Source organism: Chrysemys picta, chromosome 7 (genome assembly GCF_011386835.1).
Source record: "Chrysemys picta bellii isolate R12L10 chromosome 7, ASM1138683v2, whole genome shotgun sequence".
Lineage (NCBI taxonomy): Eukaryota > Metazoa > Chordata > Testudines > Emydidae > Chrysemys > Chrysemys picta.
In genome coordinates, this window is record NC_088797.1 from 50611786 (window position 1) to 50627703 (window position 15918).

Consider the following 15918-nt stretch of genomic DNA (forward strand, 5'->3'; position numbering starts at 1 on the left):
ACCTCCCCACTTTCCAGGTGCATGTCTTTGACCTGCTTTCTCTAACACAGACACCAAGTGTGTGTCTATATAGAGGTTATTTAAAAAAAAAAATCAAAATAAGACAGTCCACTGCTCACACTTCTCCCTCTGAGGCATAGACGACTCCTGCCTCCCCATACTGGGGGGGGCACAATCTAAAGGGGAGGACACATGACTGCCCCATATGCCTCCTCTGCCCAGAGACACCCCCCCAGGCCTGGCCTGGGGATGGGGCCTCGGGGTCCAAAGAGGCAGAGCTGGGCCATGGTAAGAGCTGCACAGTCAGCTGTGGGAAGCCGCAGACCCTCCATCTGCCCTGGGCGGGGAGTCCTGGGGGTCGGACGTGGGCTGGGGGCTGCTCTCAGACCCCTGCCCTGGGCAGGTGGTGGGTCTGTGGCTCGCCACAGCTGCTCAGGCTCCCCGGGCTGCTCTTACCCAGACTGGGCTCTGGACCAGCTTCCAGCCTGGCTGGAGGGCAGGGCCTCGGGAGGAAGAGGAGGGGCAGGGGACCCGGGCCCGTGGTGAAAAGTGGACAGGCCAGGCCCATCCATTTTCAAAAGTGGGAAGGCCATGGCCCCTTGCCCCCTCTTCCCCTTCTGGTGCCCCTGGCTGGAGTCAGGTAAATATACCAGATCCACAGCTTTCATTTTTAAAAAGTAAGTTTTTAGCCCTCATGGCTGTGGAGCAAACCTTGAAAACGTGACCCCCTAAGGATTCAAAAGCCAGAAGGCAAATACAAAGAAGCTAAAAGGTATTTTTAAAACCTCATGATTGTTAAGCCAGTCTCGTGTCTGGGGCCCTGACTCTGATTTCTCAATGCTTGGGGTTGGCAATCCTGGGAGGGCCATGTCTACATGCCTGTCAAGCCCCACTTAGGCCCTCCTTTGATGCTTTAAGGGGTACAGAGGTCTTGCATGGTGCCTCTGCCCAGGGCAGATGTCACCCTCTGTGACATATGTGCGTGCCCAGCCATGGTGGTTTGCAACCCAGCTGAGTTCGGTGCTGTTGAAAGCACCCCATGTGTCACTGCAAAACAGGCTTCAATCAGTCGCCTCGGACAGCAACTCCCTGCACGCTGATTGCATTGAACAGTCACCATTTGGGCTGGATTATACCTCCCTTATTCAGGGTGATGAGCGCCGACCCCTCTGAAGTTCTTGGCAACCCTTGCAAGTGTCAATGTGCGTTAGCATGAGGATTGCATGATCTCACCCCCCGCTGCTTTGTTATGTCTTATTGCACAAACCAGCTGATAACGTCCTCTTATCTTTGGCCACTCTTGCTCCTGTGTTCAATCCCTTTCCTGCCCGTGTGGTTCCCGTCATGGGCGCGAGAGCTGGTTGAATTGAAGCCTGGAACAATTTTCCCAGGGATGTGGTGGCATCTTCATCACTGGCCATTTTGAAGTCAAGACTGGCTGTTTTTCTAAGAGCTGTTCTAGATCAACCAGGCATTAATTCAGGGCAGTCCCAGATGATCCTTCACCTGGGGGGAGGGATAGCTCAGTGGTTTGAGCATTGGCCTACTAAACCCATGGCTATAAGTTCAATTCTCAAGGGGGCCATTTAGGGATTGGGGCAAAAATCTGTCTGGGGATTGGTCCTGCTTTGAGGAGGAGATTGGACTAGATGACCTCCTAAAGTCCCTTCCAACCCTGATATTCTATGATCAGACTGTATGAGCCCAGTGGTCTTGTCTGGCTGTAGAATCTATGAAAAATAGCAGTGTGTTTTTGCAAAATTTTTATCCTAAAATTATTGGGGTTCCACCAGTGCCCCCTTTATTTCCTCCTATCTACTCACAGGGGGAGCTTGGACTGTTATGAGGGTCAGTTCAGTTCAGACACTGACCTAGATGAATTAACTACCCCAGGGCTACGCATATGTCTGGTTGAGAACCCCTGATATAGATAATACTTAGCCCTGCCTTGAGTGCAGGGGACTGGACTAGATGCTCTCTCAAGGTCCCTCCCAGTCCTACGATTCTATGAGGAAATACAGAGGGATTCTAGAGCTGCTAGCAAAGCACTCTGGGTATAAAAGGCCTGCTGTCCTTAGGCTGGGGGAGACGGTGCTGAGAGTTTTCTGCTTAGGAGCAGGCTCGGCCAGGCCAGGCTGATCCTGCCAAAGGGAAAGAAGCTGAAAGCAGAATCCTGGGAGGCAGTCTGGAGAAGAACTGAGTAAAGGACAAGTTGGGAGCCCTATGTGAAGAGGGGTGAACCCAGGAGGACAAAGGGAGATGTTCTCCTAGTCCCTGCTGTGTGGCTGCCGTGCTAAGAGTTCTCTGTGTTCCTTTTGCACTGTTGTTGTTTACCCTGGGAGAGGGAAGTTTTGGTTCAGAGGGTTAAACTACCCAACCAAAAGGGGAAACTGAGGCACTGGCCCTTCCTGATGTTAAGAGGGTAAGTGGGATTGTCACACTGCCTTTTTATTCCATTTTGCCATTGAAAATGGGGGAGGGGGAAACTGGAATTTGAAGAGGGGGTGTTAACTTTTTTGTGGGGGGAAAAAACAAAACTTTTTGAAAAATAACTTTTCCCCTAAAAAGGCTTCTTTTGTTTTTCTACTGAGAAATTTGTGTTTGGGAAAATGCTGAGCAGCTCAAATGTACGCATGGCCACATTTGCTGCCTGCCTGGGGGAGAAAAAAAAAACAGCCACTGTTTTAATGAACCCACTGAGCAAAACAAACCCTTGTTGAGCCTGATGATGATGAATCACTGGTCCCAGGAAAGCAAAGCACAGTGCTTGCAATGTCTTATTCCATCCCTCTGAGTGACAAGAGGGTGAGATCGGGCCTGGAGGATTTATATCTGATGAGAGACTTTTCCTGCAGCGTGCTGGAATATGAACTCCTTACTCTGTGACTTCCTCAGCCCTAGAGTCACTGAAGCCAACAGATGGCTAACCCCAGTGATGGACAAGTCAGCAAGAGCATTATGGTTTGACCAGGAGAAGGACCTGTTGCAGATTAGAGGGTTAATTGGTAACATGTCCTGTTAATGAGCTCGGTGCCCCTGCTACCCTCTCCCTTCCCTTTACCCTGGGACAGGGGCTGCTTGAATGGGTTGCTGTGAGCCCTCTGGGGGTCAGAGGTTGAATTGTAGGAAACACTTTCTAACTCTCAGGGCGGTCCAGCTCTGGAACAGGCGTCCAAGGGAGGTTGTGTAGGGTTACCATATTTCAGCAAGCAAAAAAGAGGATGGGAGGAGCCCCGCCCTAGCCCCGCCCCTCCCACTTCCCGCCCCCGTCAGAACCCCCAACCCTCCCCCCATTCCTTGTCCCCTGACTGCCCCCTCCTGGGACCCCTGCCCCTAACTGCCCCCCAGGACTCCACCCCCTACCTAAGCCTCCCTGCCTCTTGTCCCCTGACTGCCCCAACCCTTATCCACACCCTCACCCCCAGACAGACCCCTGGGACTCCCACGCCCCATCCAACCACTCCCCACCCCCTGACAGCCCCCCCCCAGAACTCCCAACCCATCTAAACCCCTCTGCTCCCTGTTCCCTGACTGCTCCGATCCCTCTTCCCACTCCTGCCCCCTGACAGCTCCCCCCCAGAACTCCCAACCCCCCAGCCCTCCGCTCCTTGTCCCCTGACTGCCCCCTCCTGGGACCCCTGCTCCTAACTGCCCTCCAGAACCCCACCCCCTACCTAAGACTCCCTGTTCCTTGTCCCCTAACTGCCCCCTCCTAAGACCTCCCCCCAACTGCCCCCCAGGACCCTACCCCCTACCTGTACCCTGACTGCCCAAAACTTTCTCCACTCCCCCCCAAAAGCCCCCCCCGAACTCCCGACCCCCCCCGTCTCTTGACTGCCCCCTCCAGAACCTCCCTGCCCCTTCTTCTGCCCCCTGGCCCCCTTACCCTGCTGCTCAGAACATGGTGTTGGGCTCTGTGCGAGCCGGACACGTGGCTGCGCTCCCCAGCGCAACACACAACCCGGTCCCTGCCCCTGCACAGTGCTGCCGGAGCGGGGCGCTGGGCTGCAGGGGAGGAGGAGCTGCCGGCTCAGAATGCGGGGAAGGAAGGGGGGAGGAGGAGCTCTACAACTGCTCCGGAGTCCAGCCTGGCAAGCTGCGGGGGAAGGGCTCTGGCTGCCAGAGCCCCATGCGAGCGGCTGACTTTCCTGCAGCCCTCCCAGCCGCGCCTTGCTCTGCCTGGGGGGGGAAATCCCGGACATTTTGAGTGATTTACAAATTCCCCCCCGGACGCTATTTTTAGCACAAAAAGGAGGACATGTCCGGGTAAATCCGGACGAATGGTAACCCTAAGGTTGTGGAATCCCCACCAGTGAAGGGTTTTTAAGAGCAGGTTGGACAAACATCTCTCAGGGCTGATCTAGGTTGACTTGGTCCTACCTCAGCACAGGGGGCTGGACGAGGTGACCTCTCGAGGTCCCTTCCAGCCCTGCATTGCTAGGATTCGCTGATCAATCAGGAACAGACCCCGAGTTTCCTCTCAGACTCAGGAACCAAATATGATGGCTGATTTTGGCCAATAGGTTCCTCACAGGCCTTCTACTCTGGCTCCTGCTTGCCTCACTGAGTTCAGCAGCTGGTCCAGTAAGCTTCAAAGGCTCCATGTGAGCTCCATGGAGCTGCCTATTCCCTGCCCTAACCTTCCCCTGAACTGCCCAGCCCAGCTTCCCCTGGCTTCTCATACGTGGCACTGCTCGCTCCCTGCATGGGACCCCCAACATCTTGGCCAACCCCAGCGGTTGCTACTCTGAGCCCTGTGAGCTGCTGTTTTAGGATATCTCTCCCTACTGTGATTTGCCCCCCAGCTCAGACAGAGATTTCTAACTTCCCTCCCAAGTTTGTCCAGCAAGTCTCGGTCAGATCCATCCCCCCGAGGGTCGACGGTGCTGTGCCCTGTAGGAGTTTCAGAGCAGCCGCTCCCCCCAGGTGCTGCCAGACTGACTGGCTGGTTCAGGCCAGACACTGGGAGGGGGAGGCACAGCAGCTGCATTGGGACCCACCAGGGGACAATTTCCTAAAGCAGCTATGGGGTAGGGGGTTGGGGGAGTGGTTTGCACAGGCCTGGACACCCCTCTCCCACAGCTGCCTCCTGGAGCAGGGCCTGATGCCCTGCTCTCCCTCTGCCATCCCAAGCAAGGTGGGGTTGCCAGGTCCCCTTCATTCGTGGGCCTGCTCAGCCCCTCTCTGTCCTCCTCAGAATTCCCCCCACCCCTCCAGGAAGTTCCCCTTCTGTTTTCACACAGTCCTTGCCCCTCCCCCAGTCTCTTCCCCCACTTTGTCCCCAATTTCCAGCTCCTCCCGTGTCCCCAGCATCACCCGTGCCCCGCCCTGTCCATGGGGACCCTGTCCCCCACTCTGTCTGGCTCATGGGAGGCTGGGGTCTCAGCTGTGCAATGGTTCCCCAGAGGGCGGCTCCAGCAGGGGGTTCCATTGCCAGGTCAGACAGGGCTCCTTGGCAGTGACCTTTCCCCAGCCTGCCTTGGTGCAGGGCAGAGGCTGCTCAGTGCCTGGTGATGGGAGAAGAGGAGACGTGGGGGAAGGGCAGGCTGGGAGCAGCAGGGCCAAGGCCCCCGGCTGGCGGCTGCTCAGGGGGAGGAAGGCAGGTTTGGAAATCAACCTGTCCGTGCCCCAGCTTTCCCCTCCGTTCCCAGCCTTCTCGCCACGGGACCAGTGCTGGGCCTCACCCGTGGAGGGCGCTGGTCCTTGGGGGACACCGCCGCCACTGGCTGCTGCCCCTAGTCTGTGTGGCCATGGTGGGCTGCACTGTGTTCGGCTGGAGGCCACCCTGGGACTCAACGCCAGCGATGGGGCCAGGCAGAGGGTTCCCTAATCAGGTTGGACTGCGGGGGATGTCCTGCCGGCTGGATGCCCCATATTCAGAGTCTATCCAGGACCTGGCACACTCCTTCCCCAGCAGAGAGGGTCTGGTGTCATGCTAAGGTTCAGTTCCCCACATGGCAAACCCCATTGGCCAACGGTTACATGTGGGTACCCAAAGCACGACTGCCCATGGCAGTGACTGTGTCTGGCTGCCTCCCCATTGCTGCTGGCTGGGCGGGCCATGGTTCACTGGTGGGTCACCAGCAAGTCCGTAGGTACAAGCCCACAACATTTGCTTAATTAAAAACAAAAAGGGGTGAAGGTGGAGGGGTGAAAGGGGGGACAGACTTTTTTTCTGTTTTAAAACTTTCCACTGAATTTTTTTTCTTTTTCATTTTCAAAAATCAGAAAAATTGAACCATTTTTAATGTGCAAAACATGATCAGGTGACTAAGCCCAATCTGTTTTTAAAAAATTGCAATGTAATAAACAGTTTGTAAACTTTGGGACTAGGGGCATGTGTGGCTGGGCTAGCCTTAACTTAACCTAGTTTATGTGCTCTATCCTGCCAGCACTGGTGATGCGGAGTGTGGGTGGGTGGACTTCAGATCTAGGCAATGCTAGAAGAGTAGGGGGAAGAGGTGTTGAGACAGGGATGTGGGCAGGACCTTGGACTGGGAGAGGACGGGCAGAAGCCTGGAGTGTGGGGTGGAGGGTAGGTGTGGGCAGGGGGGGCTGGGGCTGGAGTTGGGGAAGGCAGGTGAGAGAACAGGGACAGGAGCCTGCAGTGGGGGTATAGAAGCAGCCGAAAGGGGCACAAGGTGGTTGGTTGGTTACAAATACAGCTGGGTGGTGACATTTTTCATCCAAAACTTTTTTTGGCAAACAATTCAGATTTGGTGACAGCAAAATGGTTCGTGAATTGGGGTCAGTTTCGCCAAATTGTTCATCTTGGGCAGGAGATGGGTGGGAATGAGGCAAATAAAAATGGAAACGCTCTCTCTTTTTCAGAATTTCTGATTGGAATGACTTTTTGTCTCAGATTTTTCTTTAATTTTATTTAAAAATGCCAAAAAGGCTTAAAAAGCTCAAACTAGAAACAATTTTTTTTCAGCCTGCTGAAAATCTTTCCAAACATTTGTTTGGTTTGGTTTTTCAGAACTGCCAGTGAACCAGAAAAGGCGTCATTCTCCTAGCTCTAGTTACAGGCGAGTCCATTGTCCACTCTCCTAAAGACAATTACAAAATAAGCCTCAGGAAATGTCTTTTCTCTAAGCTGATGCAATGAGCAATAACCCTGGAGGCCGACACAGGGAATGACCGACAGGAACATCGGGGTTCCCAATCTTTGACAATCTCCCTCAAAGACAGTTCCTGGTGGGGGGATTCTCTGCTATGAACATGTGAGTCCGTTCCCCCTTCTCAAGCATTTGGAGCCGGATCTGTGGGGAATCCCCGTCCCCCTGGGCCTGCTCTTGGCCTCCCTCATGGAGGGTTGAGGGGAGCCTGACTGTTCTCATCCTTGTCTTTCCTGTGCTCTGCAGAGGCCTGAACCTGGATTGAGTCCCCTGAAGGTGGGGGGAATGACACCTTTCCAGAGTGTTGGAGTGCAGATCCTGGAGAGCCAGGCTACTGACTCAACACAGATGTAGCTGGGATGGTGCCTGGGGACAGAAATGTTCATTTTGCTCTGGCTGATACAGGCACTGTCCTGCCTGCCCCTTCCTCGTCATTTCTCCTCTAGGCCATGATCTGCAAACACTCACGTGTCAGGCTGGTTGGCACACCCGTGAGTTCAGCCCATTGGAGTCAGTGGGATGACACACGGGAGTCCAGTGAGCGTGTGCATAAGGGCTCACAGGACCGGGGCTCTTGTCCCTACACAAACACTGCCTGTGCGACAGATCAGGCTGCACAAATACAACCACCCCGACCCAAACCCGTCTGCTTATAACGGAGGGACGCACCGGGGTGGGTGGGGTTGGGCGAAGATTTTGCTTGCTATATGTAGCGCCTTTGTCATTACTTCACTATGGACTTCCCAGTTCTTTAATGCCTGGGCAGGTGGTGGTTACACAATGTGATGTTTGTGGTGGAATACAGCTCCGATTGCAAGGCCGCAGCATGAAATAAGTCCACATAAATCATATCAGATGCCTTTCCTTTGGCCACTACTCAGTTAACTCTCAGTTTTCTAGCAAGTCGGAGAAACTATTTTCCCCAATAGAAACTGTGCTGGGTTGGCTCTGCCTCCTGCTCCTCTAACTCTGCTGCTTGAATTATCATTTCAATTCATTTACCCGCTACTGGAGTGAGGTTTAACTGGTCTGTAATCCCTAGAAACACCCTAGCAGCACAATGCTGGTGACCCTCTCGTCCTCAAGTAGTGCAGATGAGTTGAGTAGTAGATGGCATAATGTTTTGTTAGTAGCTGTGGTGAAGACTGAAGCATAGATGTCCTGCGATGTCCTCCTCATGGATCACTCCTGCTTGTCCAGCAGACCTAGCAGGCTTCCTCCTTCTGACATGCTTAAAAAGTCCAGTTTTGCTTGGAGCAGCCCATTCCCTATCTTCTCAGTGACCTTCCCGACAGGCAGGTAAAGGGCTGGTGGGAAGCTAGACAAGATGGTAACAAGAGGCTTTCTTTAGGACATCACTGACCTTCCTCACATCACATCCTCCTGCTCAGAAGGCGTCCACCATTTCTTGGGCATGGAACCAAGACGTTGCCGGTGACCTTCGCCAGCCAGGAGGTCACTAGCCAACTGCCCAAGGGGTGAGTTTGAGACCACTAGTCACCCACTTGGAGCCTGGCAAGAGAGAACCCCATCCCACATTGATACAGTCACCCCACTGGAGGGCCAGACTGAAAAGCGGCTCTGTGGGCGGAGGGGGCTATCTCAGGTTGCAGACAGTCCAGCCTACCGGACCTGTGCCCAGCCCAAAGCAACTCTTCACCCTTGCGATGGAAGACACCAGAAACAGCTTTCTTGGCCTGTATGAGCAGGTGTGAATATGTCCACATGGACTCCAAATAGAGTCCCCAATTAGACCTTCAGCCTCCTGGGATGCTCCTGTGTCCTGCTCAGCTGCTTCACCTCTCACAAGTCACCAATAACGCAGTGTGTCCTGCAAGGACAAGGTGGGCCAATGGGGGGCTTTGGTATCTCGTCAGTGCTGGTGGACCACAGATGGCGATACAGCTCCACCAGCTCATTACAAGAATTATCATGGCAGAGTGCACAGAACTTTCCCCATCTCTGTGGGAGTTGCTCTGGGGCCAGACTGCGAAGGGCCATCCAAACATGGCCTCCACCTCTAGCTCTCCGGATGGCTGACTACACAAGATGGAGATCCAACCATGGCCAAAGGACTTCCTGACCAAGAGAAGGCCAAGCCATGGCTTCCCTGTATGATGGGTTCTTCCCATGTTAATCTGAGACAGGAGAGTAGAATCCTCGGGGCCGGGCTGGTCCTGGAGAACCTGCCACATCTCCTTGTGCCCCCCCTGTCAGAAGCAAATAGCCTATCCTTGGTGACTCCCATGGGGGAAGAATTGCAGAGAGAGCATGAAAGAGACCAAATGAGCTCTTAATGACCCAGCCCCTTGCCTCACTCCAGTAGAGAGGAAGCTCTTTCATCTGGCATCTTCCCGAAGAACCATGAGATTCCTGCATGGGGAATGGAGATTACTCTGCTCTCACAGCTCCAGCAATGAGTGTGTCCCAGAGTGACATGCACACCAGGTACCCCCAGCTTGCAGGGACGGGGAGTGGGATTGTGGGGAGTGCAAAGCCCCATGGGTGAGAGATCATGGATGGGAACTTGGAATGGGGGGGGAACAAAAATAAAATGGGACAGAGGAATCAGTAGTGCAGGGGTTCTCAGCTGGAGGGGTGCAACCGTCCTGCCTTTCCCATAGTGGATGGGAGGGGAGGGCTAGCTGGATCCCAGCTAAAGGGGACAGGGGGTAACTAGATCCCACCTGGGGGCGGGGAGCCAGGACTAAGATAGCAGGGGCCTGCAGGTTGGGATTGAGAGGTACTGGCAGAGCTGTTTATGAGGGGAGAGGGAGACAGGACTAAGATAGCAGGGGGCTGCAGGTTGGGCTTGAGGGGCACTGACAGAGCTGTGTGTGTGTGAGCCAAGGACTGGAACAGTGGGGGCTGCAGGTTTTGGCAGAGGTGCCTTGGCAGTGAGGGAGCCCAAGACTGGAGTAACAGGGGGACTCTGGGTCAGCAGTGAGCTGTCCGGCCGAGGGGAGGGGGCCCAGAGGTCTGGAGTCACAGGTGGGCACTGTGGACTAGGCCGTAGGCTCATTGGCCGAGCTGGGCACGGAGATCTCAGGCTTGGCCTAGCAGAGAAGGCTGCGGGGCAGAACTAAGTGGCCAGATCTGCAGTGTTGACACCAGAGGTGAAAGTAAGCCAGTACACCCCGGTATGGCATACCTGCAAGAGCTGGTGCACCGTACCTGGGTGGACCAGCTTCCCCAGGCGGCAATTTAAAGGGCCCGGGGTGGGTAGCGGCAGCTAGAGCCCTGGGCCCTTTAAATTTCCCCTCGAGCCCTGCTGCTGGAGCCCTGGGTGTTGCAGCGGCAGCCAGGACCCCTGGGGCTCCGTTGGCAATTTAAAGGGCCTGGGGATCCGCTGCAGTAGCAGCAACTGGGAGCCCCTGGCCCTTTAAATCACCGCCGGAGCCCCCGGCTGCCGCTGCTACCCTGGAGCTCCGGCAGCGGGGCTTGGGTGGTGATTTAAAGGGCCTGGGGCTCCTACTGCCGCTACCCTCCGGGGCCCTTTAAATCGCCACCCGAGCCCCGCTGCTGGAGCTTTGGGGTAGCAGCAACAGGGCTCCAGTAGTGACTTAAAGGGCCAGGGGCTCCCAGCTGACGCGGAGCCCCCGGCCCTTTAAAGCGCCGCCAGAGCCTGGTAGCGGCGGTAGCCGGGAGCCTCCGGGGCTCCAAAGGCCCCGCCTCTTCCGGTTGAGGCCCCGCCTCTTCCGGTTGAGGCCCCGCCCCTCCTCAGGACTCCAGAGTACCGGTAAGTCCTTTAAGTTACTTTCACCCCTGGTTGGCATCCTCTGCAGTAATGCACTGAGATGCTGACCACAGCCTCAGATCTTCTGAGGCCAGCAGGGACCACGGGGACCATCTAGACCAGGGATCTCAAACTCAAATCACCATGAGGGCCACATGAGGACTAGTACATTTGCCTGAGGACCACATCACTGAAAACTTTTCATACAACGATACAAAAGTATAGTAAAAAATGAAGAGTAATATAGTATGATATTAAAAGTCAATGTATTAACTTTTTAAAAACTATAATGTGAAAAGTCAGTGCTAATTTTTGACAGTAATTTCCTTTTTGGTAACTTAGCTGGCAGCAAAAACAACAAGAAGTCCTTGTGGCACCTTAGAGACTAACAAATTTATTTGGGCATAAGCTTTTGTGGGCTAGAACCCACTTCATCAGATGGCAGCGTTTTGCATCAACCAGAGCATCAATATTAGGTTTGATATCCTGAGATGAAACCAATCTCAATGTTGCTTGCAAATGTTCGTCAGCGAGCCTTGATCTTAACACAGTTAATCTTCATGGAAGAGAAAAACTGTTCACATATATATGTACTTCCAAATATTGCCATTACCCTTGCAAAAGCAGAGAATAACATGGGAAATCTTTCTTGTGAAAGAAACTGGTAGAATTCTGGAATTCCAACATCTGTATACTTTTGCTTCAAAACGGCATCACACTGAAGCTCCACTAACTCCATCTGCATTTCTTCTACAACATTGTCAATTTCCACAGCAAATGGTGTGGAAAAAAGTTGAGAATGTGGTTCAAGTACCTTGAAATCTTTAAACCGCACATCAAACTGTTTGTGCAAGTTAGAAATGATATCTGCGTAGTCTTTCAAGGATTTGGGTTCAACTTTTCCTAAGGAATTCAGAGTTGAGAAATTGACCAAATTGCCAGCAGTCAGCTGTTTCCCCCACAAATTAAGCTTGACTTTGAATGACTTAACACTGTCATACATCTGTGTTATCACCTGTTTTCTACCCTAAAGCTTCAAGTTCAGTGCATTCAGGTGATATCTGTTAGGCTAGGTCTATACTACCCGCCTGAATCGGCGGGTAGAAATCGACCTCTCGGGGATCGATTTATCGCGTCCCATCGGGACGCGACAATCGATCCCCGAATCGGCGCTCTTACTCCACCAGCGGAGGTGGTAGTAAGCGCCGCCGACAGAAAGCCGCAGAAGTCGATTTTGCCGCCGTCCTCACAACGGGGTAAGTCGGCTGCGATAGGTCGAATTCAGCTACGCTATTCACGTAGCTGAATTTGCGTATCTTAAATCGACTCCCCCCTGTAGTGTAGATGTACCCTTAGAAAAGCAAGGCTGCAGATAAAAGTGGAATGAGCAAGCTGTGGAGCCTCCTTGTTTTTCTTTTTCATGAAGGAATCAATCTCCTCTCTAAGTGCAAAAAAAGCTTCAAAACATTTCCACGACTCAGCCATCTAACTTCAGTGTGATACAGAAGTTCCCCATATTTGTTGTCCATACTTACTAGAAAAGAAGTGAATTCAGCCCTTGTGCACATTGTGACAAAGTTCCTCCTCTATCTTGGTGGGTCCTGCGCTTATTGGCGGATTTTCTTGCCTCAGAGAGTCACCCTGTGGGTTGGGGAACAGCCCAGAGACCTTCCCCTCTGGAAGAACCCACAGTCCAGGTCAATTGGGAGGTTTGGGGGGAACCCGGGCCTGCCCTCTACTCCGGGTTCCAGCCCAGGGCCCTGTGGACTGCAGCTGTCTATAGTACCTCCTGTAACAGCTGCATGACAGCTACAACTCCCTGGGCTACCTCCCCATGGCCTCCTCCAAACACCTTCCTTATTCTCACCACAGGACCTTCCTTCCTGTGTCTGATAATGCTTGTGCTCCTCAGTCCTCTAGCATCACATCCTCTCAGCTCCTTGCGCCTCTTGCTCCCAGCTCCTCACACTCGCACCACAAACTGAAGTGAGCTCCTTTTTTAAAACCCAGGTGTCCTGATTAGCCTGCCTTAATTGATTCTAGAAGCTTCTTCTTAATTGGCTCCAGGTGTCCTAATTAGCCTGCCTGCCTTAACTGGTTCTAGCAGGTTCCTGATTACTCTAGTACAGCCCCTGCTCTGGTCACTCAGGGAACAGAAAACTACTCATCCAGTGACCAGTATATTTGCCCTCTACCAGACTCCTGTACCCCACTGGTCTGGGTCTGTCACAACGTATAAAATTAACGGTTTTAACAACTACATCCATAACTCCTTCATTTGTAGACTTTTACAACACAGGGCTTCTTGGTGCAAAATGCAATGTATACTGGTGAAGCTAATTCCTGGTATATTGAGGCTGTTCAATTTGGTCTTCAATAATCCAACCACATGAATGTTTTCAGAGCACAATGATGGCGCACCGTCCATAGCCAAATATATGAGTTTGTTCCATGGCAGCGCAGCTTTTTCAATGCACTCTTCCAGTCCTTAAAATATGTCACGTCCCGTTGTGGTACCCATCAGTGGCAATTCTTCAGTTATATTCAAATTACAATCCACACCTCCAATGAACACTGCACACTGTGCGGTATCTGATACATCTGTATTCTCATCAAGAGCAGGGCTCGCTCTGGCTTTTTTGCCGCCCTAAGCAAAAAAAGCCACCCGCTGCCCCCCCTCCCCCCAGTGCGGCAGGGGAGGGCGCCGAGCCCGGCCGCGGGCCCGCAATCCCCGACCGGCCGGAGCGCCGGGGGGAGGGCGGCGAGCCCGGCCGGGGTTCTCAACTCTCCCCGGTGGCCAGAGTGCCAGGGGGAGGGCGGAGAGCCCCCGGCGGCCAGAGCGCTGGAGGGATGGCAGCAAACCCGCCGCGGCTCTCCGCTCTCCCCGACCAGCCGGAGCGCCGGTGGGAGGGCGGCGAGCCCGCTGCAGCTCCGCTCTCCCCGGCGGCCAGAGCGCCGCGGGGAGGGCGGCGAGCCCAGTCACGGCCCCGCTCTCGGGCCGGAGTGCCCCGCGGCACCGCCCCCCTCCAGGCGCCGCCCCAAGCACATGCTTGGTGGGCTGGTGCCTGGAGCCGGCCCTGATCAAGAGCAATTGAAAATGCGTCGAAGTCTTTTGTCATTTGAACAGGGCTGGCTCCAGGGTTTTGGCCGCCCCAAGCAGCCAAAAAAATAAAAGCTGCGATCACGATCGCGATCTGTGGCAGCAATTCAACGGGAGGTCCTTCACTCCGAGGCGGAGTGAGGGACCGTCTGCCGAATTGCCACCGAATACCTGGACGTGCCGTCCCTCTCCGGAGCGGCCACCCCAAGAACCTGCTTGACAAGCTGGTGCCTGGAGCCGGCCCTGCATTTGAATCAATTGTTTTTGCATATTATCTGCTAAATCCATTATCCTGCAGCCAACTGTATTGGCAGACAAGCTTATGCCTTCAAAAACTTTCTTCCTATCAGGACATAAAATTTCACTGGCCTTCACAAGACATTCTTTTAGGAATAGGCGTTCTGTAAAAGGTCACAGTGACTTAGCTATCATTTAGCTTATCACAAAACTTGCTCTTACCAAATCTTTGCTAAACTTGTTAATCTCCAGAAAGAAATTTCTTTGCTTGGCAAATGCTGCTTTAAGTTGCCGAACTTTTTCCTCTCTGATTTTTCCGGTGAATGCATCATATTTTTCATGGTGCATTGTGTCGTAGTGCCGACGCACATTTTACTCCTTGGGAACAGCAAGCGTTTGCTGACAAATAAGTCATTGAATTTTATCTTTTACTTCTGTGAAAAAATATAAATTCTCCCATTTGTCTTGGAAAACTCTTTTCTTCTATGAGTGTTATTTTTTTCGACACCAAAGTCATTTCTGAGGGGTTTTAATAAAATATAAACACTCAGTAATGCACCTCACTCAAAGGACAAAACATGCATTTACTTTTAGAATTACTGTGGTTAAAGCCCCTCCCCCAGCCCCACTCCACCCCTTCCATGAGGCCCTGCCCCTGCCCCACCTCTTCCCACCCCTTCCCCGCCCCCATTCCAATCCCTTCCCCAAAGTCCCCACCCCAGCTCTGCCCTTTCCTGCCCCTAATCCAAGCTCTTCACCAAATCCCCGCCTCTTCTCCACCTCCTCCCCTGAGTGTACCGCGCAGTGCTTCTATATCCTGGGAAATTTCCCAAAATCTGAACTAAAGACAGCCTCTGGCTGAGGCAGCCCAAGCAGCACTTTGCAGGCTTGACAGCACCCAGGTGAAGCGGAGGGCTCCCCCCACTGAATGCCACTGCCACAGCTCCCCTCCTTTCCCGTTCACTGCACTCAGCTGCATCGCCCAAGCAATCAGACACCCCAGCAGAGCAATTGGGGCCATTACAGCCAGCACGTGTCGCGGGGGGTGGAACATGAAAGGTTTTAGCTGTGTGAGAAGTGCACTAATTGCTCGGTACAGTCTAGGGACCTGTCAGACCTAGGCATTTAGTGGGCGAAGAGATGAAAAATACATAAGTATCTGCAACCGCTCTGCTTCCTTGGGGTCTGCCCTCTGTGATCCTCCATTGCTGGTGGGTTTGCCCAGGTGCGATGTACTGGAATGTAGTAAGCAGTCCAAGGCGCTGACGGGACAGACTGCAGCTTGCTGTGCTGTAGCAGTGGGGAGCTAACCCAGGTACAAATCCTCCTCTGAGTCCCGACCGTCAGCAGCTCTGACTCTGACATGCAGGACGCAGGAAAGGGGCCGTGGCCGAGCAGCTCCTTTGCAGAGCAGAGCCTCCCTTCTAGCAGCATAAGCTGCGGTGTTTTATGAGGCATGTGACTGCTCTGGCCTGCCAGGATCGCTACACCATGTCACCGGTGTGGCCCTGGGCAGGTCCTTCGCTGCTCTCTTGAGTAGCCGGTTTTATGGAATAACGGTAAAATCCACGTTTGGCTAATCCCTGCGTTGCATAAGCGATGTTCCCACAGCCAGTGTGCGCCAGCCTCTCTGTGGTGATTTAACAGCAGAGGCTGGCATGACGTCAGTCACTAATACCAAGTCCGGAAATGAGTAAAGTGCCCTGGGTACTCCTGGCCTTGTGCTG